Raw genomic sequence first — 23,084 nt, forward strand, 5'->3', positions numbered from 1 at the left:
GAACAAAAGGCTCTACCCCCTCGCTTGCCTTCTCCTGGACAGGACAGGGCTGCTCATCCACCTTCCTTTTCTTCCTCTGTCTCTGCCTCCTCGGCCTCAACACAAGGCTGCCGTCTGACTCTTTTACCACATCCCCCTCCCCTTCCGCCTCCTCTTCACTTGTCAGGGAGAAGAAACTATTTGACAGGCTGATCTGCTTATCCACCCTAACCTTTTTATTCTTCCCTTTCCCCTTCCCCACCAGCTGAAAAGGACCATCTTCCGCTCCGTTCTCCTGAACCACCACCCTGTCAGGCACACCAGAGGGTCCCTCCTCTACCCTCTGTGATTGGGATGTTGGGGCCAACAGGGGGCTGGGATTAGGCTGCTGGGGGCCCACGGAAAGGCCCGCCCGGACCGCATCTCCAGCCGACACCACCGACGGAGCCCCCACCAGCCCACCCTCCACCGCCACTGCCGCCCCCTCCATCTCCCCATCTAAAGAGGTGTTGTGGAAAGCCATCGGGCAGCTAGAGAAGGCATGGCCATCATCCCCACACAAATTGCAAACTATTTTGTCACAGTCTTTAGCCACATGTCCGAGACTATTACATCTTGAACACTTTTGACTTGGACAGTCACGGCTGAAGTGGCGGAAGTCCCCACACCTATGACACTCTCTAGGCTGGCCAGGGTAGAAGCACTGCACCCTATCCTTGCCTATGAATGCAGCTGATGGTATGTGGCAACCTTCCCTTAAATTTGCATAGACTGCCCATGCCCCACCCCACACATCCCTAGCCCCCGGGACCTTCTCTAGAGGGGATAAAAGCTTTGCCCCATGCCTCTGCAACCAGAAACAAATATCCGAGGGGCTCAGGGACTCATTCCGGACAAGTACATTTACTTTTACCCTTTCTTGCCTGGTTATGGCAAAGGCCTTAAATTTATTCCACCATTCGTTATATTTCACTTCCCCCCACTTGGACCAGAACTTCTGTAAGCCATAGTATGTCATGAAACTGATATCGAACTCCGGGGCGCCTACCGGGTGTATACATGCAAAGAAGTCCTCCTTCTTGAAACCCAGTAGGAAAAGCCTATCCAGGACGTCAGCAGAGGTAGGAGTTAACCCCTCTGCCACCCACTTTAACTGAACAGCATTCCTCCTCTTCGCCGGCTGTCCCCATGTAGGCTTGGGCCTGGCTGTCTCTACACGCACCGGACCCGCAGATAGAATCCCAGCGTAGGAAACCACGGGCGGCACCCCCACCGGCTTTGCGGGAGGTACCGGTGCCGCAGGGGCCACGGGAGCCACTGAGGTCGTAGTGCGCACAGGAGACACCCCACGCACCGCCATACTGGGCCCACCAGCACCTCCAACTCTCCGCTTTTCACCTTCCCCTTTCTTTTGTTTTTCCTTAACAGCGACATCAGTACCTGCATCCACAACCCTAATTTTGTCCCCAAACACGGTCTCCACTGTTACCCCTTTAACTGAAGGCTGGATCTCCATCTCTACTGACTGCAATACCGGACCTGGCACAACCCCCTCCTCTAACATTCTGATGCGGTCATAGAGAGGGTTATCCCCCTCCACTCCCGTTTCCACCACATCCGATCCCTTGTTAGGGGAGAGCCCCGCACTCTCCATTACCTCCTTCCCCTGCAGTTCAGCAATTTTTAATTTCAGTGCATCCTTCTCATCATTTCTAACTTTCAACTCTGCCTGCAGCTCTTGGATCAGCGCACTAAGCACCGGTCTTTTGGTGCTGAAAGCGTTGTTCCTTTCCTTCTTTTTAATTGTAATTTTGTTCAACAGCCTAACAATCCTAGTTTCCAGAGCCAGCACTCTGGACTGCAAGTCCTGTATACACAAAGAAGTCCCTTCCACAGGTTGGTCTATGTCCATAGTAACAGCTGTACCAGCCCCCTCCTCTGTGCTGACATGCACTGTATCCACCAGCTCCCCCCCATCAGACACTATACACTGAATGTCACTTTCCAATGTGGGCACAACACAGTTCACCATGGCAACAGCCACACCAGCCCCCCCCCCTGTACTGGTAACAGTATTCACCAGCTCCTCATTAACAGGTACTGCAGACCCAGCAAAACTCCCCAGTGCAGGCACAGCGCCCTGCTGTATGACAAGTTCAGGGGACTTTACACAGTTCAGCGCAATACCTACACCAGGGGTACCCTGGGCGACCACCTCCTCCTCCAGAGCCCCCCCGTCACCGCAGACTGACTGCAGAGCCAGCACAGGGGCAGTGACGTCACCCGCCAAACAGCGCTGGCCGCCGCCATCTTTACTCACGCTGACCGGGTACTCCATCACTGCCCCACCGTCACCCGCCTTGTCACCAGAGCCGCTAGAGCCGCCATCGACCTCCATCCCCGCCGCTTGATGTGCACAGCCGGCCGCGTCATCTTCAGGCGCCGGCGCCGGCTCTCCGACTGCTCGTTCACCCCCGCTGACGTCACCCGCCGGGACCTGCGAGACGGCCGCATCCAGCGCTTCTCCGCCAGACAGGAGACATCCTGGGGCACCGTCCACGCCAGCCTGCGCCTCACTCTCCGCCATAGGCGCCTGGACGACCGCCACCTCGCGCCCTGAAGCCGGCACCTCCTCAGCCTGCATCCGGGCAGCAGGCTCCGAGGTAAGAGACCCCAGCACCGCAGGCTCACTGTCACCTCCGCACACAGGCTTATTAAAGTCTGTAGACGCTGGCAGCACGCCATCCTCCTCTTCCACCAGTAAAGGCACATAACCAGCAGATGTACCTTTGGGGTCACTGCTCACACCAGGCTCTTCCCCCACCATCGTGGGCCCAGCACCAGGGACATCCACCATCACAGGCCCTTGAGGCACAGGGAAGTCTTCAGCCACTGGGGGCCCTGCGGCAAAAGGGACCTTGGGCTCACCTGTCACCAGGGCCAAAACGACTGCAGGCTGTAGCCTAGGTGGGGGGATAAGCGGCCTCCCACTAGGCAGAATCAGGCTGGTTTGAGAAGCCTTCACAGTTCTTTGCCCATCCGGGCAGCTGGAGTTCTTATCCGATTCACCCTGGGGGGCCCGACACAAGCTCTCCCCCTTAGGCATCTCCAAAACCCCCTTTTGGCCACCTGCCCCCGATGGCATTGGGGCTAGGCCCGGACAGGGCCCGGCAGCCAGGGGGCTCTCCTGGGCAGCAGCCCCAGGAGGCTCCATAGCACTGGGGATAAATCCCCTAATCAAGTCCCAGGCTTTTCGGCCTACTCTGGAAGTCAGGAGCTCAGCTAACACACAGCTCCTCCCCTAATACAGGTATATCCGGCCTAGTGCTGACATCACACACCCTCCCCTAATACAGGTATATCCGGCCTGGTGCTGATGTCACCCACCCTCCCCTAATACAGGAATATCCGGCCTGGTGCTGATGTCACAAACACCCTTCCCTGGTGCTGATGTCACATACACACCCTCCCCTAATACAGGTATATCCTGCCCGGAGCTGATGTCACACACCCCTATAACGGTCAGACACTCCCAGCGTTTCCCCGCCTAGCACTCACTACAAGGCTGATTACCAGCCCAAGAGGCCGACTTCCTGTCAATCACCCTGTGAACGGCTTGTGAACAGATAAATGATCAGGCTGTCCTTGCAGCACAGCCTCGCACATGTGTACGATGGGCCGTGCGCATGCGCAGTAGATCGATAATGGACTGCCGTGCAAAATCGCAGTCATACAATCAGGTCTGAATTACTCCCATGGTGCCTGAACTGTTTCAGTAGCGCGCTCCACGCCGAAGGGGGCCACGTTCCGTCCATGGCTTCCGTGGATGCCGATACCTGTGACCAGGCCAGCTCATGCACAGGAATGCAGCCTATAAGCTCTCCAAACGCTAGCGTCACTACTGAGGCACAACATAGAAGTCTACGCTAACGTTGTCTTTAATAAATGCAGCGCCCACCCTTGAACCACCGGTCCAATCAGTGTTGTCAAATCAACATTGCATTAGTTATCCAACAGTCTCTAGAGTGGCCACACCTGTGCCTCAGTATCCCCAGCCAATCACAGGACAGATAAGTGCGAACAGTGGTATTACAGCAGGTGTGTGTGTGTGTGTGTGTGTGTGTGTGTATGTGGGTGGGGCGATACAGAATTATGGAATAGGAGCACGAAGAAGGACAAACCTAATGACAAGTCAATATTTGCATTTCCTTTTCTATCCCAGAATATACCCAGATGTGCGATTTGTTTCTCTGAATAACGCAGGTCATTTGCATATGTGTTGTGTCATGTGAATAATGTAATACATACATAATCAGTCGCACAGAGATGAATCTGTAATGTATACAGTAAATGGGGCCTGCGCGCCAGCCAGCCGGACAGGTCGGGTGAGGTGGGCACATCGCAGCCGTGTCTTCATTAAGAAGATCCACGTTAACCCCAGAGAAGGAGCCAGGGCCAAAGTGATCCGAGCAGACGCCGGGGCCGGCCAGCTCCAACAGGGACTCCACACGGATGCTGCAGAGAAGGGGTACGTGTAAGACACATTAATGTACAGCCGCCCCCACCACCGGAGACACCAAGAGACGGAGCCAGCAGCAAAGTTTTAGTAAGAAATCAGGTCTGTGTCAAAACTGAAGTGACAAATTTGGTCATCGGTGGCACAAGAAAATGGTTGCAGAGCGGCTGTTAATCAGAAGCAGCCATCACACTGTGCTGATGCCAGCACTCAGGGAGAAATGCAGGAGGCTAATTATGAGGCTGTATATCTCGCTAAAGAAGCTCGGCTGGGCTGGATCATGCCAGGAGCAGAGGCAGGAAAAGTCTGCGGAGCTCCCAGACATGGCACGGGGCGAGGAAAGTCACTGCGCAGAAAGAGGAGATGAAATACTCCCAGCATCCCCCCAGCTAATACAGAGCAGGACCCAGAGGGACCCCATAACCAAGGGGCTGCCCAGGGAAACGCAGACGGCTAAATTACTACCCCAAAGACCAGGAAAGTCACAGGCTGACGCGGCGCCCCACCTGCTGCCGCATACAGGGGACACCGCCATACTGACAGGGGATGTAATATGGGCGGTTATACATCTAATTGGGTCACTAGTAGCCACTTATATGATATCACAGCTGGGTCCGGCCAATGGCCTAAACCTAAGATCACCACTACAGTTCTGGCCGCACCCCGCTCACAGTCCTACCGCAGCCTGCAGACATGTGGCCGGGGGACTAATGGAAAACTTATGTACAATACAAAGACTTTTCCAAGTCATAAAAATACTGTAAAGAGCAGCATATAAAGCAGAGTCACTCAGGAGACCCTAGAACAGGAGGCTCATGGTCCGCGAGCACACGCACTGAGGTAGGACGCAAGTACCGCTGCTCGCCAGAAAGGGCTGTTGATGTAAAGGACAAAACCTTTACATCACCCGGGCAGTAGGATACATGGTACTGGAAGGAACGGCCAATAATATCTCAGGGATAGACCAATGGCTTACAGACGCCATCCACAGAGCGCACAAAGACACCAACCTATGTCTGCTCAACTACAACTCATGCCCCACTGCAGGAATCTCTCTTTATCCTGGCATTATTTTACCATTGAGAACTACAGCGACATGAACAGCCCCTTCCTATAGCTGCATATTACGGTTTGCACTAATAATAACAGACACCTAAGTTAAATGACCTTTAAAGGGTTTCAGAGTGGACTGGGAGCCAGCACAGCTCTAGGGTTCCCCCTAGCTGTCATTATGGGAGCTGCACCGCAGTGATTGCTGTACCTGACTGGGGAAGACATTAACCTTCTAGCTTCAGAAATTCCAACTCCCCATGCACAGAAGTGGCTAGGCTTGTGTATTGGGCAAATGTATTAGGGTGAATAGTAACCCAGACCACCTCAGAGTACAATAGGAAAGAAGTCGCTGCACTGGAAGCGTTTACAATCTAATGTTTTTTTTTTTTTGGGGGGGGGGGGGGGGGGGGGTGAAGGAAAAAAAATAGGATGGGATAGGACTGCAAGGTATTTCCAGTAAAATAAACTGTGATACAAGGCGAATGAGCATATAGCGGGACCACAGGGTGTAGTGTAGCTCCGAGAAGTGCTTTACAGGGTGATGCACCGCTACTGTGTGACCTACACTTGTATGTACTTCCTGTGATCATACTGCATTACATATCACACAGCACACTGGGGCAGATGAACTAAGCCTGGTAAAGTGGTGATAACGCAGCAGCCAATCAACTCCTGGCACTGCGCAGCACAGCTGATTGGCTGCTGCATTAACACCTTCCACTTTATTTAGTTTATTTCTTAACAGTTTCTGATAGAGCGCACACATATTCCGCAGCGCTGTACAGAGATTATTACCTGGTATTTATATAGCGCACACATATTCCACAGCGCTGTACAGAGACTATTACCAGGTATTTATATAGCGCACACATATTCCGCAGCGCTGTACAGAGATTATTATTACCAGTTATTTATATAGCGCACACATATTCCGCAGCGCTGTACAGAGAATATTACCAGGTATTTATATAGCGCACACATATTCCACAGCGCTGTACAGACACTATTATTACCAGTTATTTATATAGCGCACACATATTCCACAGCGCTGTACAGAGAATATTACTAGTTATTTATATAGCGCACACATATTCCACAGCGCTGTACAGAGATTATTACCTAGTATTTATATAGCGCACACATATTCCACAGCGCTGTACAGAGATTATTATTACCAGTTATTATATAGCGCACACATATTCCGCAGCGCTGTACAGAGACTATTATTACCAGGTATTTATATAGCGCACACATATTCCGCAGCGCTGTACAGAGATTATTATTACCAGTTATTTATATAGCGCACACATATTCTGCAGTGCTGTACAGAGAATATTACCAGTTATTTATATAGCGCACACATATTCCGCAGCGCTGTACTGAGATTATTATTACCAGGTATTTATATAGCGCACGCATATTCCACAGCGCTGTACAGAGACTATTATTACCAGTTATTTATATAGCACACACATATTCCACAGCGCTGCACAGATAATATTTGAACACTCACATCAGTCCCTGCCCCAGTGGAGCTTACAATCTATATTCCCTACCACATGTACACCCACACACAGAAATTCTAGTGTAAATTTTGATGGGTGCCAATTAACCTACCAGTATATATTTGGAGTGTGTGAGGAAACCGGAGTACCCAGAGGAAACCCACGCAAGCATGGGGAGAATATACAAACTCCGCACAGTTAGGGCCATGATGAGATTGGAACCCATGACCTCAGTGCTGTGAGGCAGTAATGCTAACCATAGTAATGGGGAGTCACTGCTGCACCAGCTGGTGCCGGTCTGCAAGAAACAAGTAACTAGTTGTGAGTTTGGGTTTGCTGCAATAAACATTTGGCGATGATGTTGTTTCCAGTGCAGATCCCGTGAGTGTATTGTTTAACTTAACAATAAAAATGAACACGGTGCCACTTCTTATGAAATGAGCAACTTCTTCTAACGCCGCCTGCGGTCTGTGCGAGTGACACAATGCAGGGACACCGCACTCCCTGTTACCTCACACTGTATGGATCATTATTTACAACTACAGTCTCCCTATATAATGGACAGTAAGCGATATGTACGAGGGTCGGTATCATCACCCCCCACTACCGGCGTTCCCGGACAGAGCACTTCTTAGCTGATGGGGCCCAGAATAGCCAGAATGTTTTTAACCTTCATTTCAAAAAGGGCTCAGCAGAGCGTTTCCCGATGGATGTGCGCGGGAGCCAATCCCGTGAATCACGATTACTGCGCTGGTGCTCAATATGCTGCCTCCTTATCATAGCAAAGGATAAATCTCCGCTGACTGTGATTCTCCGTGTCAAGGAGATAGAGAGACATCTCTAGGATCACAGGCCTCATCCGTGCAATTACCAGCACTCCTAAACCACTCTCTAAATCAGCGCCATCCTTCTTTATCGCAGCTCCGACTGCACATGATATAAAAGGCGTGATCGCTGGCCAGATAGCATAAATAATCCGGGCCATGTACCAGCAGGTGCTGAGGGTCTCAGTGGATCGGGGGGTCTGTGGTGTGGGGGCACCACAGTCCTGCTCCAGGTAATTATACCTTATACACAGCAAGGTGCAATCAGCACAGAGACCTGTATTATAGGGGACAACGTACGCAGTACTCTACGTTCTATGGATATTAGCGGTCACACAGGGAGTGATGACTATATCAGTAATAATACACAGGGGACAACACACGCAGTACTCTGCGTTCTATGGATGTTAGCGGTCACACAGGGAGTGGTGACTGATATCAGTAATAATACATAGGGGATAACGCACGCAGTACTGTACGTTCTATGGCTATAAGCGGTCACACAGGGAGTGGTGACTGATATCAGTAATAATACATAGGGGATAATGCACGCAGTACTGTACGTTCTATGGCTATTAGCAGTAACACAGGGAGTGGTGACTAATATCAGTAATAATACATAGGGGAAATGCACGCAGTACTGTACATTCTATGGATATTAGCAGTAACACAGGGAGTGGTGACTAATATCAGTAATAATACATAGGGGATAACACACGCAGTACTGTACGTTCTATGGATATAAGCGGTCACACAGGGAGTGGTGACTAATATCAGTAATAATACATAGGGGATAACACGCAGTACTGTACGTTCTATGGATATAAGCGGTCACACAGGGAGTGGTGACTAATATCAGTAATAATACATAGGGGATAACACACGCAGTACTCTACGTTCTATGGATGTTAGCGGTCACACAGGGAGTGGTGACTGATATCAGTAATAATACATAGGGGATAACGCACGCAGTACTGTACGTTCTATGGCTATAAGCGGTCACACAGGGAGTGGTGACTGATATCAGTAATAATACATAGGGGATAATGCACGCAGTACTGTACGTTCTATGGCTATAAGCGGTCACACAGGGAGTGATGACTATATCAGTAATAATACACAGGGGACAATGCACGCAGTACTGTATGTTCTTTGGATATAAGCGGTCACACAGGGGCTGATGACTATATCAGTAATAATACATAGGGGATAACACGCAGTACTCTACGTTCTATGGATATTAGCGGTCACACAGGGGGTGGTGACTGATATCAGTAATAATACATAGGGGACAACGCACGCAGTACTGTACGTTCTATGGATGTTAGCGGTCACACAGGGAGTGATGACTAATATCAGTAATAATACATATGGGATAACACACGCAGTACTCTACGTTCTATGGATGTTAGCTGTCACACAGGGGGTGATGACTAATATCAGTAATAATACACAGGGGATAACGCATGCAGTACTGTACGTTCTATGGATATAAGCGGTCACACAGGGGGTGATGACTAATATCAGTAATAATACATAGGGGATAATGCACGCAGTACTGTACGTTCTATGGATGTTAGCGGTCACACAGGGGGTGATGACTAATATCAGTAATAATACATAGGGGATAACGCACGCAGTACTGTATGTTCTATGGATGTTAGCGGTCACACAGGGAGTGATGACTATATCAGTAATAATACACAGGGGACAACGCATGCAGTACTGTACGTTCTATGGATATTAGCGGTCACACAGGGGTGATAACTAATATCAGTAATAATACATAGGGGATAACGCACGCAGTACTCTACGTTCTATTGATGTTAGCGGTCGCACAGGGAGTGATGACTAATATCAGTAATAATACATAGGGGGTAACGCACGCAGTACTGTAGGTTCTATGGATGTTAGCGGTCACCCAGGGGCTGATGACTAATATCAGTAATAATACACAGGGGATAACACACGCAGTACTCTACGTTCTATGGATATTAGCGGTCACACAGGGAGGGATGACTAATATCAGTAATAATACACAGGGGATAACACACGCAGTACTCTACGTTCTATGGATGTTAGCGGTCACACAGGGAGTGGTGACTAATATCAGTAATAATACATAGGGGATAACGCACGCAGTACTCTACGTTCTATGGATATTAGCGGTCACCCAGGGGCTGATGACTAATATCAGTAATAATATACAGGGGATAACACACGCAGTACTCTACGTTCTATGGATATTAGCGGTCACACAGGGAGTGGTGACTAATATCAGTAATAATACACAGGGGATAACACACGCAGTACTCTACGTTCTATGGATATTAGCGGTCACACAGGGGGTGATGACTAATATCAGTAATAATACATAGGGGATAACGCACGCAGTACTGTACGTTCTATGGATATTAGCGGTCACACAGGGGGTGATGACTAATATCAGTAATAATACACAGGGGATAACGCACGCAGTACTCTACGTTCTATGGATATTAGCGGTAACACAAGGGGTGATGACTATATCAGTAATAATACATAGGGATAACGCACGCAGTACTGTACGTTCTATGGATATTAGCGGTCACACAGGGGGTGATGACCATACCCTCCAACATGACCCATTCCATTAGGTACAAAATGCTCTGTTCCTGGACTTCCCTGCCAGTGGCAGTTACAGATGTGAGCCTGCAGCACAGTCCAATATTCAAAAAGGGGAGCCACACCAGCTGCCATCCCAAACATCACTGAGAGTTGATGTGACCCCCCCTCTTTGAATATTGGACTGTGCTGCAGGCTCACATCTGTAACTGCCACTGGCAGGGAAGTCCAGGAACAGAGCATTTTGTACCTAATGGGATGGGTCATGTTGGAGGGTATGGATGACTAATATCAGTAATAATACATAGGGGATAATGCACGCTAATATCCATAGAACGTACTGTTTGCGTTATCCCCTATGTATTATTACTGATATTATTCATCACTCCCTGTGTGACCGCTAGAGTCAGGGTAACACTGAACAGCGCATTTTACATCTGTAATGATCAGGCTATGTTACTATGTTACATAGTATAGCGCATTTCCTGTACCATACATATACAGCGTTCCATGGTAGATCAGACACAGCAATACAACAAGGCTGAATACAGGGTACATGGCTTAATGACAGCGGTGTAAACCGGTTTATAAAAATGCTCCATTGCCATGGTTACATGGTATGCCGGTGACTCCAGAGCTGGCGTTATTACCCAACCCGTACTATTGTGTGGACACTCAGCAGCCTTAGATACAAGGACTCGGGAGAGGTGGCGATTGTCAGACTATTGGCAGGGAACGACACAAAACAAAGTGAAACTCATTACAAAGGATTTGCCATGGAACAACAAACCTATGGAAGGCACATAGAGGTCAGACAATGCTGGGGCAAGGAGGTCACTGCATAATGCACCACATGAGAATACATGTACATGATCCAATAACATTAATAATCAGAGCGTTCCGACCCGGCCCCTTACAGTCAGGGTGTTCCGACCCGGCCCCTTACAGTCAGGGCGTTCCCACGCCGCCCCTTACAGTCAGGGCGTTTCCCCATGCTGCCCCTTCCAGTCAGAGCATTCAGATGTGGCCCCTTCCAGTCAGAGCATTCAGATGTGGCCCCTTCCAGTCAGAGCATTCAGATGTGGCCCCTTCCAGTCAGAGCATTCAGATGTGGCCCCTTCCAGTCAGAGCATTCAGATGTGGCCCCTTCCAGTCAGAGCATTCAGATGAGGCCCCTTCCAGTCAGAGCATTCAGATGTGGCCCCTTCCAGTCAGAGCATTCAGATGTGGCCCCTTCCAGTCAGAGCATTCAGATGTGGCCCCTTCCAGTCAGAGCATTCAGATGTGGCCCCTTCCAGTCAGAGCATTCAGATGTGGCCCCTTCCAGTCAGAGCATTCAGATGTGGCCCCTTCCAGTCAGAGCATTCAGATGTGGCCCCTTCCAGTCAGAGCATTCAGATGTGGCCCCTTCCAGTCAGAGCATTCAGATGTGGCCCCTTCCAGTCAGAGCATTCAGATGTGGCCCCCTCCAGTCAGAGCATTCAGATGAGGCCCCTTCCAGTCAGAGCATTCAGATGTGGCCCCCTCCAGTCAGAGCATTCAGATGAGGCCCCTTCCAGTCAGAGCATTCAGATGTGGCCCCCTCCAGTCAGAGCATTCAGATGTGGCCCCTTCCAGTCAGAGCATTCAGATGTGGCCCCTTCCAGTCAGAGCATTCAGATGTGGCCCCTTCCAGTCAGAGCATTCAGATGTGGCCCCTTCCAGTCAGAGCATTCAGATGTGGCCCCCTCCAGTCAGAGCATTCAGATGTGGCCCCCTACAGTCAGAGCATTCAGATGTGGCCCCTTCCAGTCAGAGCATTCAGATGTGGCCCCTTCCAGTCAGAGCATTCAGATGTGGCCCCTTCCAGTCAGAGCATTCAGATGTGGCCCCTTCCAGTCAGAGCATTCAGATGTGGCCCCCTACAGTCAGAGCCTTCAGATGTGGCCCCTTCCAGTCAGAGCATTCAGATGTGGCCCCTTCCAGTCAGAGCATTCAGATGTGGCCCCTTCCAGTCAGAGCATTCAGATGTGGCCCCTTCCAGTCAGAGCATTCAGATGTGGCCCCCTACAGTCAGAGCATTCAGATGTGGCCCCCTACAGTCAGAGCATTCAGATGTGGCCCCCTCCAGTCAGAGCATTCAGATGTGGCCCCCTCCAGTCAGAGCATTCAGATGTGGCCCCCTCCAGTCAGAGCATTCAGATGTGGCCCCCTCCAGTCAGAGCATTATTCTGTAGCCCTGATCTCTCACCTGCTATCCTGCTGAAAACTTCTTCTCCCTAAAATCCCAAGTCCATAGTCTGAGTATGTATAAAATCAGATTCTCTCCTTCCATGCAGCCTGGACACTTTAGCCTCTGGGTCATTTCCAGGTTTGTCGTCCTCTTACCAGAGAAGCCAACACAACTGTTCTTCATGCCCTTATATACCGCCTTGGTTAAGGCCCAACACACTAGTGCCATATGGGACCTTTTCAAATGATTCTGACGCATCAGACCAATAAATGCTATGAAAGCGTCAAACATTAAGTCTTTAGCTTCCGATTTATGATGTGATGCGCGGTCCGGTGCACATCAGATCAGATCCGGATATTATCACTGCTGCAAAAAAGGAAAGATGAAGAAGCAATGATGATAGACAGATGGTACGCAGGAGCTCACATTCTATCTACGCATATCTAAGAATGATTATATACACAACCCATTATGAGTTTGGGTATTCAGGTGGCAATAGCACTAGCCCTGTATACAGCATGCTTTGCACCAAACAGACTCTTTTCTGGCTCCTTCAGGAAGTGCTGTATATAAAGCAGGAATAAGTATTTTCACTGCTCACATCACGGGATACTGCTGCATTCAATCCAGATAGAAAAACACAGCTGTGCGATGCCCAAGAACACTGACAATATAGAAGGCATTGCTGAAAAGCACAGCTGGATGATGCCCAATCACACTGACAATATAGAAGGCATTGTTGAAAAGCACAGCTGGATGATGCCCAAGAACACTGACAATATAGAAGACCTTGCTGAAAAGTACAGCTGTGCAATGCCCAAGAACATTGACAATATAGGAGACCTTGCTGAAAAGCACAGCTGGACGATGCCCAAGAACACTGACAATATAGAAGGCATTGCTGAAAAGCACAGCTGGACGATGCCCAATCACACTGACAATATAGAAGGCATTGCTGAAAAGCACAGCTCGATGATGTCCAAGAACACTGACAATATAGGAGACCAGGCTGAAAAGCACATCAGGATGATGCCCAAGAACACTGACAATATAGAAGACATTGCTGAAAAGCACAGCTGGATGATGCCCAAGAACACTGACAATATAGAAGACCTTGCTGAAAAGTACAGCTGTGCAATGCCCAAGAACATTGACAATATAGGAGACCTTGCTGAAAAGCACAGCTGGACGATGCCCAAGAACACTGACAATATAGAAGGCATTGCTGAAAAGCACAGCTGGACGATGCCCAATCACACTGACAATATAGAAGGCATTGCTGAAAAGCACAGCTCGATGATGTCCAAGAACACTGACAATATAGGAGACCAGGCAGAAAAGCACAGCTGGATGATGCCCAAGAACACTGACAATATAGAAGGCATTGCTGAAAAACACAGATGAGCGATGCCCAAGAACACTGACAATATAGGAGACCAGGCTGAAAAGCACATCAGGATGATGCCCAAGAACACTGACAATATAGAAGACATTGCTGAAAAGCACAGCTGGATGATGCCCAAGAACACTGACAATATAGAAGGCATTGCTGAAAAGCACAGATGAGCGATGCCCCAGAACATTGACAATATAGGAGACCAGGCTGAAAAGCCCATCTGGATGATGCCCAAGAACACTGACAATATAGAAGACATTGCTGAAAAGCACAGCTGGATGATGCCCAATCACACTGGCAATATAGAAGGCATTGCTGAAAAGCACATCTGGATGATGCCCAATCACACTGGCAATATAGAAGGCATTGCTGAAAAGCACAGCTGGATGATGCCCAATCACACTGACCATATAGAAGGCATTGCTGAAAAGCACAGCTGGATGATGCCCAATCACACTGACAATATAGAAGGCCTTGCTGAAAAGCACAGCTGGATGATGCCCAATCACACTGACAATATAGAAGGCATTGTTGAAAAGCACAGCTGGATGATGCCCAAGAACACTGACAATATAGAAGACCTTGCTGAAAAGTACAGCTGTGCGATGCCCAAGAACATTGACAATATAGGAGACCTTGCTGAAAAGCACAGCTGGACGATGCCCAAGAACACTGACAATATAGAAGGCATTGCTGAAAAGCACAGCTGGACGATGCCCAATCACACTGACAATATAGAAGGCATTGCTGAAAAGCACAGCTCGATGATGTCCAAGAACACTGACAATATAGGAGACCAGGCTGAAAAGCACAGCTGGATGATGCCCAATCACACTGACAATATAGCTGACCAGGCAGAAAAGCACAGCTGGATGATGCCCAAGAACACTGACAATATAGAAGGCATTGCTGAAAAACACAGATGAGTGATGCCCAAGAACATTGACAATATAGGAGACCAGGCTGAAAAGCACATCAGGATGATGCCCAAGAACACTGACAATATAGAAGACATTGTTGAAAAGCACAGCTGGATGATGCCCAAGAACACTGACAATATAGAAGGCATTGCTGAAAAGCACAGATGAACGATGCCCCAGAACATTGACAATATAGGAGACCAGGCTGAAAAGCACATCTGGATGATGCCCAAGAACACTGACAATATAGAAGACATTGGTGAAAAGCACAGCTGGATGATGCCCAATCACACTGGCAATATAGAAGACATTGCTGAAAAGCACAGCTGGATGATGCCCAATCACACTGGCCATATAGAAGGCATTGCTGAAAAGCACAGCTGGATGATGCCCAATCACACTGACCATATAGAAGGCATTGCTGAAAAGCACAGCTGGATGATGCCCAATCACACTGACAATATAGAAGGCCTTGCTGAAAAGCACAGCTGGATGTTGGCCAATCACACTGACAATATAGAAGGCATTGCTGAAAAGCACAGCTGGATGTTGACCAATCACACTGACAATATAGAAGGCCTTGCTGAAAAGCACAGCTGGATGATGTCCAATCACAATGACAATATAGAAGGCCTTGCTGAAAAGCACAGCTGGATGATGCCCAATCACACTGACCATGTAGAAGGCATTGCTGAAAATCACAGCTGGATGATGCCCAAGAACACTGACAATATAGAAGGCCTTGCTGAAAAGCACAGCTGGACGATGCCCAATCACACTGACAATATAGAAGACCAGGCTGAAAAGCACAGCTGGACAATGCCCAATCACACTGACAATATAGAAGGCCTTGCTGAAAAGCACAGCTGGATGATGCCCAAGAACACTGACAATATAGAAGGCCTTGCTGAAAAGCACAGCTGGATGTTGGCCAATCACACTGACAATATTGAAGGCATTGCTGAAAAACACAGCTGGATGATGCCCAAGAACACTGACAATATAGAAGACCTTGCTGAAAAGCACAGCTGGATGTTGCCCAATCACACTGACAATATAGAAGACCAGGCTGAAAAGCACAGCTGGATGTTGGCCAATCACACTGACAATATAGAAGACCAGGCTGAAAAGCACAGCTGGATGATGCCCAATCACACTGACAATATAGAAGGCATTGCTGAAAAGCACAGCTGGACGATGCCCAATCACACTGACAATATAGAAGGCATTGCTGAAAAGCACAGCTCGATGATGTCCAAGAACACTGACAATATAGGAGACCAGGCTGAAAAGCACAGCTGGATGATGCCCAATCACACTGACAATATAGCTGACCAGGCAGAAAAGCACAGCTGGATGATGCCCAAGAACACTGACAATATAGAAGGCATTGCTGAAAAACACAGATGAGTGATGCCCAAGAACATTGACAATATAGGAGACCAGGCTGAAAAGCACATCAGGATGATGCCCAAGAACACTGACAATATAGAAGACATTGTTGAAAAGCACAGCTGGATGATGCCCAAGAACACTGACAATATAGAAGGCATTGCTGAAAAGCACAGATGAACGATGCCCCAGAACATTGACAATATAGGAGACCAGGCTGAAAAGCACATCTGGATGATGCCCAAGAACACTGACAATATAGAAGACATTGGTGAAAAGCACAGCTGGATGATGCCCAATCACACTGGCAATATAGAAGACATTGCTGAAAAGCACAGCTGGATGATGCCCAATCACACTGGCCATATAGAAGGCATTGCTGAAAAGCACAGCTGGATGATGCCCAATCACACTGACCATATAGAAGGCATTGCTGAAAAGCACAGCTGGATGATGCCCAATCACACTGACAATATAGAAGGCCTTGCTGAAAAGCACAGCTGGATGTTGGCCAATCACACTGACAATATAGAAGGCATTGCTGAAAAGCACAGCTGGATGTTGACCAATCACACTGACAATATAGAAGGCCTTGCTGAAAAGCACAGCTGGATGATGTCCAATCACAATGACAATATAGAAGGCCTTGCTGAAAAGCACAGCTGGATGATGCCCAATCACACTGACCATGTAGAAGGCATTGCTGAAAATCACAGCTGGATGATGCCCAAGAACACTGACAATATAGAAGGCCTTGCTGAAAAGCACAGCTGGACGATGCCCAATCACACTGACAATATAGAAGACCAGGCTGAAAAGCACAGCTGGACAATGCCCAATCACACTGACAATATAGAAGGCCTTGCTGAAAAGCACAGCTGGATGATGCCCAAGAACACTGACAATATAGAAGGCCTTGCTGAAAAGCACAGCTGGATGTTGGCCAATCACACTGACAATATTGAAGGCATTGCTGAAAAACACAGCTGGATGATGCCCAAGAACACTGACAATATAGAAGACCTTGCTGAAAAGCACAGCTGGATGTTGCCCAATCACACTGACAATATAGAAGACCAGGCTGAAAAGCACAGCTGGATGTTGGCCAATCACACTGACAATATAGAAGACCAGGCTGAAAAGCACAGCTGGATGATGCCCAATCACACTGACAATATAGAAGGCATTGCTGAAAAGCACAGCTGGATGTTGCCCAATCACACACACTGACAATATAGAAGACCAGGCTGAAAAGCACAGCTGGATGTTGCCCAATCACACTGACAATATAGAAGACCAGGCTGAAAAGCACAGCTGGATGATGCCCAATCACACTGACAATATAGAAGGCATTGCTGAAAAGCACAGCTGGATGTTGCCCAATCACACTGACAATATAGAAGGCATTGCTGAAAAGCACAGCTGGATGATGCCCAATCACACTGACAATATAGAAGGCATTGCTGAAAAGCACAGCTGGATGATGTCCAATCACACTGACAATATAGAAGGCATTGCTGAAAAGCACAGCTGGATGTTGGCCAATCACACTGACAATATAGAAGACCAGGCTGAAAAGCACAGCTGGATGATGCCCAATCACACTGACAATATAGAAGGCCTTGCTGAAAAGCACAGCTGGATGATGTCCAATCACACTGACAATATAGAAGGCCTTGCTGAAAAGCACAGCTGGATGATGCCCAATCACACTGACAATATATAAGGCCTTGCTGAAAAGCACAGCTGGATGATGCCCAATCACACTGACAATATATAAGGCCTTGCTGAAAAGCACAGCTGGATGATGCTTAATCACACTGACCATATAGAAGGCATTGCTGAAAAGCACAGCTGGATGTTGGCCAATCACACTGACAATATAGAAGGCCTTGCTGAAAAGCACAGCTGGATGATGCCCAATCACACTGACCATATAGAAGGCATTGCTGAAAAGCACAGCTGGATGATGCCCAATCACACTGACCATATAGAAGGCATTGCTGAAAAGCACAGCTGAAAGGAAAAGAAACTCAGGAAGATAAATCTGCAGGAAGGTGAATGCAAAGTAATAAGAACCCTTTTTATTTCACCCAGCAGAAATGGGGAAGAGGCACCTCTATCATTGCAGCTGTAGGGTCACCGGCTGTAATAAAGTAACTATTAGCACAACTGGCTGCAAAACTCCCCTATAAACATCCCCATGTGCACAAGCCGGTAATAGGGCTCGGTCATGTGCTCCTGAGCGATGACCAGATTAATAAAGGCCAAGTCCGCTGAGGAATATATTATATTAATACTGCTGAGCAATTAGGGGTAGTGAATGGGTTAATGACCAGGTCACAGCGCAGGGTGCACCAGCGATGCCAATGCAACCAGGTGCTGGACTGCAGGTGACCGCTCTGCCGCTGGAGCATGCTGCTTCCAGTCTCTGCCACATCCCTGTTCATGACTGCATAAGTTCTTCTGTATTATCTGGGGTGTTTCCCAGGGTACCCAGAAGCTGCACATAACCCTGCAATGTGACAGATGCCTCCTGGAAGAATGTGATCTTGTGACTCCATATCTGCGAGATCCATTCAGATTTCCTGCCGTTAGCGATGAGCCCCACAAGAGTACACATCTCTGATCCGTGGTTATACACAGGACGGCGTGTTTGTGTGGCTTTCCTCCTGGTGATCCTATTATCCTCCAGTGGAACAACAGCATATTGGAAGGTTAATTGGCTTCTGACTAAATTGGCCGTAGCTTGTGGGAAATTAGACTGTGAGCTCCACTGGGGCAGAGACTTATGCGAATGAATAAACATTACGCGAGTGTACAGCACCGCGGAATATGCCGCCGTCATACGTAGAGGTGATAACAGCAATGGCCTATTAGGCCACTGCACAGGCGGTAAGCAAGGGGTAAAGCAGAACGCAGCCCACCTTGTCAGACCCCATTATACGGGGGGAGGCGGAGGAGGGAAGGGAATTCTGCAAAGCATTCAATCTTTGGAAATAAGATTAGGACATTAGGGACCTGAGTCATGCTGGATTGCTTAAAATCCAATAAAAATGATGCACAAACATTAACCTGGAACATTCATGTAGAAAATGATCTCTTCACTGGAGATGACTGCATATTGGCAGAAAGGAACTATACATGTAGAACAGAAGTTCTGAGAAGGACGTTTTAGTGCAATGTAACGCCTGGTCATGACTGCCACATAAAGAAGACATACAGTAGTCACAATGGGTCTCAGCATGAGCCTAGAACAGAAGCTGCGGGTCTCTCCAGCTTCGGGGTCACTGGGAAGAGTGATTGTAACAGCCCCATACGCACTGGTCGCTATCCTTTTACCAACACTGAAGGGGATACACACGGAGCGATATTGTGCTGTTTTCCAAGCAATCTGACTACATTGCTTAGTAAGTAAGCACAGATCTCCCTGTGTGTATGCCTGATCTTGCTAACCATGTCAGTGCATGCATTTAAAATCTAGTCCGATTGCTTAGCAAGTGACTACAAATCTCTCTGTGTGTACAGAATGGGAGATACGGATCGCAATCCCTCATTCTGAACCACTACCCGGCCTCTTTATAGCTTAGCACCAATCTCTGCATGTGTATGTGCTGCCCATGGGAGATCTGGACCCCAGGAAATCACCTGCCCTAAATAGCTACGTGTGTATAGCCCTAATCATCAATGATTTCCGCCATACTCCTGGGTAAGATATATAGTGCACACAAACTGAGCAATACCATTCAGTGACGTCATCGGGTCCCCAGTCCATACATGCGGTCGTTGATGAGAGTTGAGCTACATGTACAGTTGTTATTAGTATGTTAAGCATACACACTGGTAACATCGCTTCATGTGTATGGGGGATGAGGTTACCGATTGTTCTACAGTACAGAACATGGCTGGACAGATCCCAGTCTGTGAGTTGCCGGAGTCGTCGGACGTAACAACCAAATACTTAGATATCTAAAAACAATTAGAATTTTTTTAGATTTTAGATCATACATTTTTTTTTTTTCAAATGAACGTCTAATTAATTAGCAGTGTTGTGATTCCCCTCCAGTGTCCGCGCTGCTAGATTTGTACCTTTCTGACCGCTGACTGTGGTGGTTCGCCTATTGACAGGCGGCCTCAGCCGAGGATTGCCGACACAGAATGATTCCGACGGCTGCTCCCAATAAGCGCCGCACAGGCCAAATAGAGCTCTGCAATATTTGAGGGTTCATATTTCTCTTTTATTGTCTATGTCTGAGCGATTACACGGATCCCACAGACTCACCGAGAGACTTTACCTCTCCCCTGATACCTGGAACCCATTAACCCCCTGCTGACCACCCAGGGAGGTTTAATATACAACCCAGTGGTATAGAATCTGAACAGGAGCTGGGGACGTGAGGAAGAAGAGGAGACAGGTGGGGCAGGGGGCTGAGTGCTTCTAAAGCTTTCACAGGCATTAGGCAGAAGAAATCATTACTGGGTCTGCAGTGGCGATCAATTCGGTCCCCGCTGCCCGCTGCATTTACAGAGAAGTAACTGATATGATAATAAACACACAGAAATTGGGTTAGAACCGCTTCCAACTCCTGATAAACAACGGCTCGGAAAAATGAAGCTCCGTTTTAATTAGCAGGACTGAGAAGCAACTACTGTATGTAACACTGCCGGCGAGAACTCGGGGGCCCGGGACTGCTAGAGCAGCAGACCCATCCTAGGGCCCCACAGACAACCCATCTGCGAGTTGGCGTAATGTCTGCCCCTGGCAAAAGGCCGACACAGGTGCGCAGGGATATTGCCGACACAGGTGCGCACAGATATCGCCGGCACCGCCATCTGTGTATAACACTGCATACGGGAGAATACATGCATATCATTGGCTCCTCAGTTCCAGCCACCGGCTGAGAAGGGAGATGTGGAACGCATGTAGCCATTAATATACCTACTTCTTTTATACATTTAGCTGAAGCATATTGCACATTTAGGAGTACAGGTTCAAGGCAACACTGACCTTTCCCATATCATTAATATGATGTATTGCTATAGAAGGATTCATAGTGTAAGACACCTCAGCCTGTTTGGAACGTTCCCAGCTATGCTGGCATATCAACCCTGAAATAGTCCCATAAATTCCAGCCAGACAGTGACACACAAGTTAAAAATCATATTATAAAGCTCAGCTCTTCTGGGTCCTTACAGCGCTGCCTCAACATGGTTCTCAGGGAGTCTATATGCAACACCGCCTCGTCCTATCAGCAGGGGCCTGTGCTGCACCCTACCGCCACTCCCTATCAGCGGGGGCCTGTGCTGCACCCTACCGCCTCATCCTATCAGCGGGAGCCTGTGCTGCACTATACCGCCACATCCTATCAGTGGGGGCCTGTGCTGCACCCTACCGCCTCGTCCTATCAGCAGGGGCCTGTGCTGCACCCTACCGCCACTCCCTATCAGCGGGGGCCTGTGCTGCACCCTACCGCCACGTCCTGTCAGCGGGGGCCTGTGCTGCACCCTACCGCCACGTCCTATCAGCGGGGGCCTGTGCTGCACACAACCGCCTCGTCCTATCAGCGGGAGCCTGTGCTGCACCCAACCGCCACGTCCTATCAGCGGGGGCCTGTGCCGCACCCTAGCACCTCATCCTGTCAGAAGGGGCCTGTGCTGCACCCTACCACCTCGTCCTATCAGCGGGGGCCTGTGCTGCACCCTACCGCCACCTCCTATCAGCGGGGGCCTGTGCTGCACCCTACCACCACGTCCTATCAGCAAGGGCGTGTGCTACAACCTACCGCCTTGTCCTATCAGCAAGGGCCTGTGCTGCACCCTACCGCCTTGTCCTATCAGCAAGGGCCTGTGCTGCACCCTACCGCCTCGTCCTATCAGCGGGGGCCTGTGCTGCACCCAACCACCTCGTCCTATCAGCAAGGGCGTGTGCTACACCCTACCGCCTTGTCCTATCAGCAAGGGCCTGTGCTGCACCCTACCGCCTTGTCCTATCAGCAAGGGCCTGTGCTGCACCCTACCGCCTTGTCCTATCAGCAAGGGCCTGTGCTGCACCCTACCACCTCGTCCTATCAGCAAGGGCGTGTGCTACACCGTACCGCCTCGTCCTATCAGCAGGAGCCTGTGCTACACCCTGTCCTATTTTCTCTGTCATAGCGTACAATCTGATAAAAATATAAACATGATTATACATACACACACACACACACACACACACATACGTCCTTAACTTCCCGTACTGAAAAGAAAAATATGTATAAAAGAATACACGAAACTGTCCTGAAAGGAATTGTGCCAACGCTTCAATTAATGGGAGCTGGTTCTCCTGCATTCCGTGCCCACAGTCGGCTGTACTCAGTGCCACCTATCATTTTTCAAACTGCAGCTGCAGCCGTCCTGTTAAACGTAGGGTTTTAGCACCTATAATTACCGAGCACCCTGTGCCAGATTAATTTAATTACCGAGTTCAGCCGCACTCTCCCTCTGGAAGGATTTCATCAGAAGTGGCTTTGGGGGATATTGCACTATTGAGCGTAGATCATACAGGTTAACCCTTTCTTCCCAGACAAATTTCAAGTGGCCTGGGGTAGGGAACAGGATTTAGGATGGGGGGGGGGGCCATCTGCAATTAACCTTAGCCTGCAAAAAGGCAGAACCACAGGAAAACAGATTTTAAAATTCAGTAA

At 48.8% G+C, this 23,084-nt stretch overlaps 1 protein-coding gene across 1 annotated transcript in view; it reads right to left on the reverse strand.

Annotated features, from left to right (window-relative positions):
- PEX14 (peroxisomal biogenesis factor 14) overlaps positions 1-23,084 on the reverse strand; it is a 111,183-nt gene that overhangs the window by 58,200 nt on the left and 29,899 nt on the right. The gene's annotated exons all lie outside the window — the stretch shown is intronic.

Source organism: Crinia signifera, chromosome 19, assembly GCF_055691185.1.
Source record: "Crinia signifera chromosome 19, ASM5569118v1, whole genome shotgun sequence".
Taxonomy (NCBI): Eukaryota; Metazoa; Chordata; class Amphibia; order Anura; family Myobatrachidae; genus Crinia; species Crinia signifera.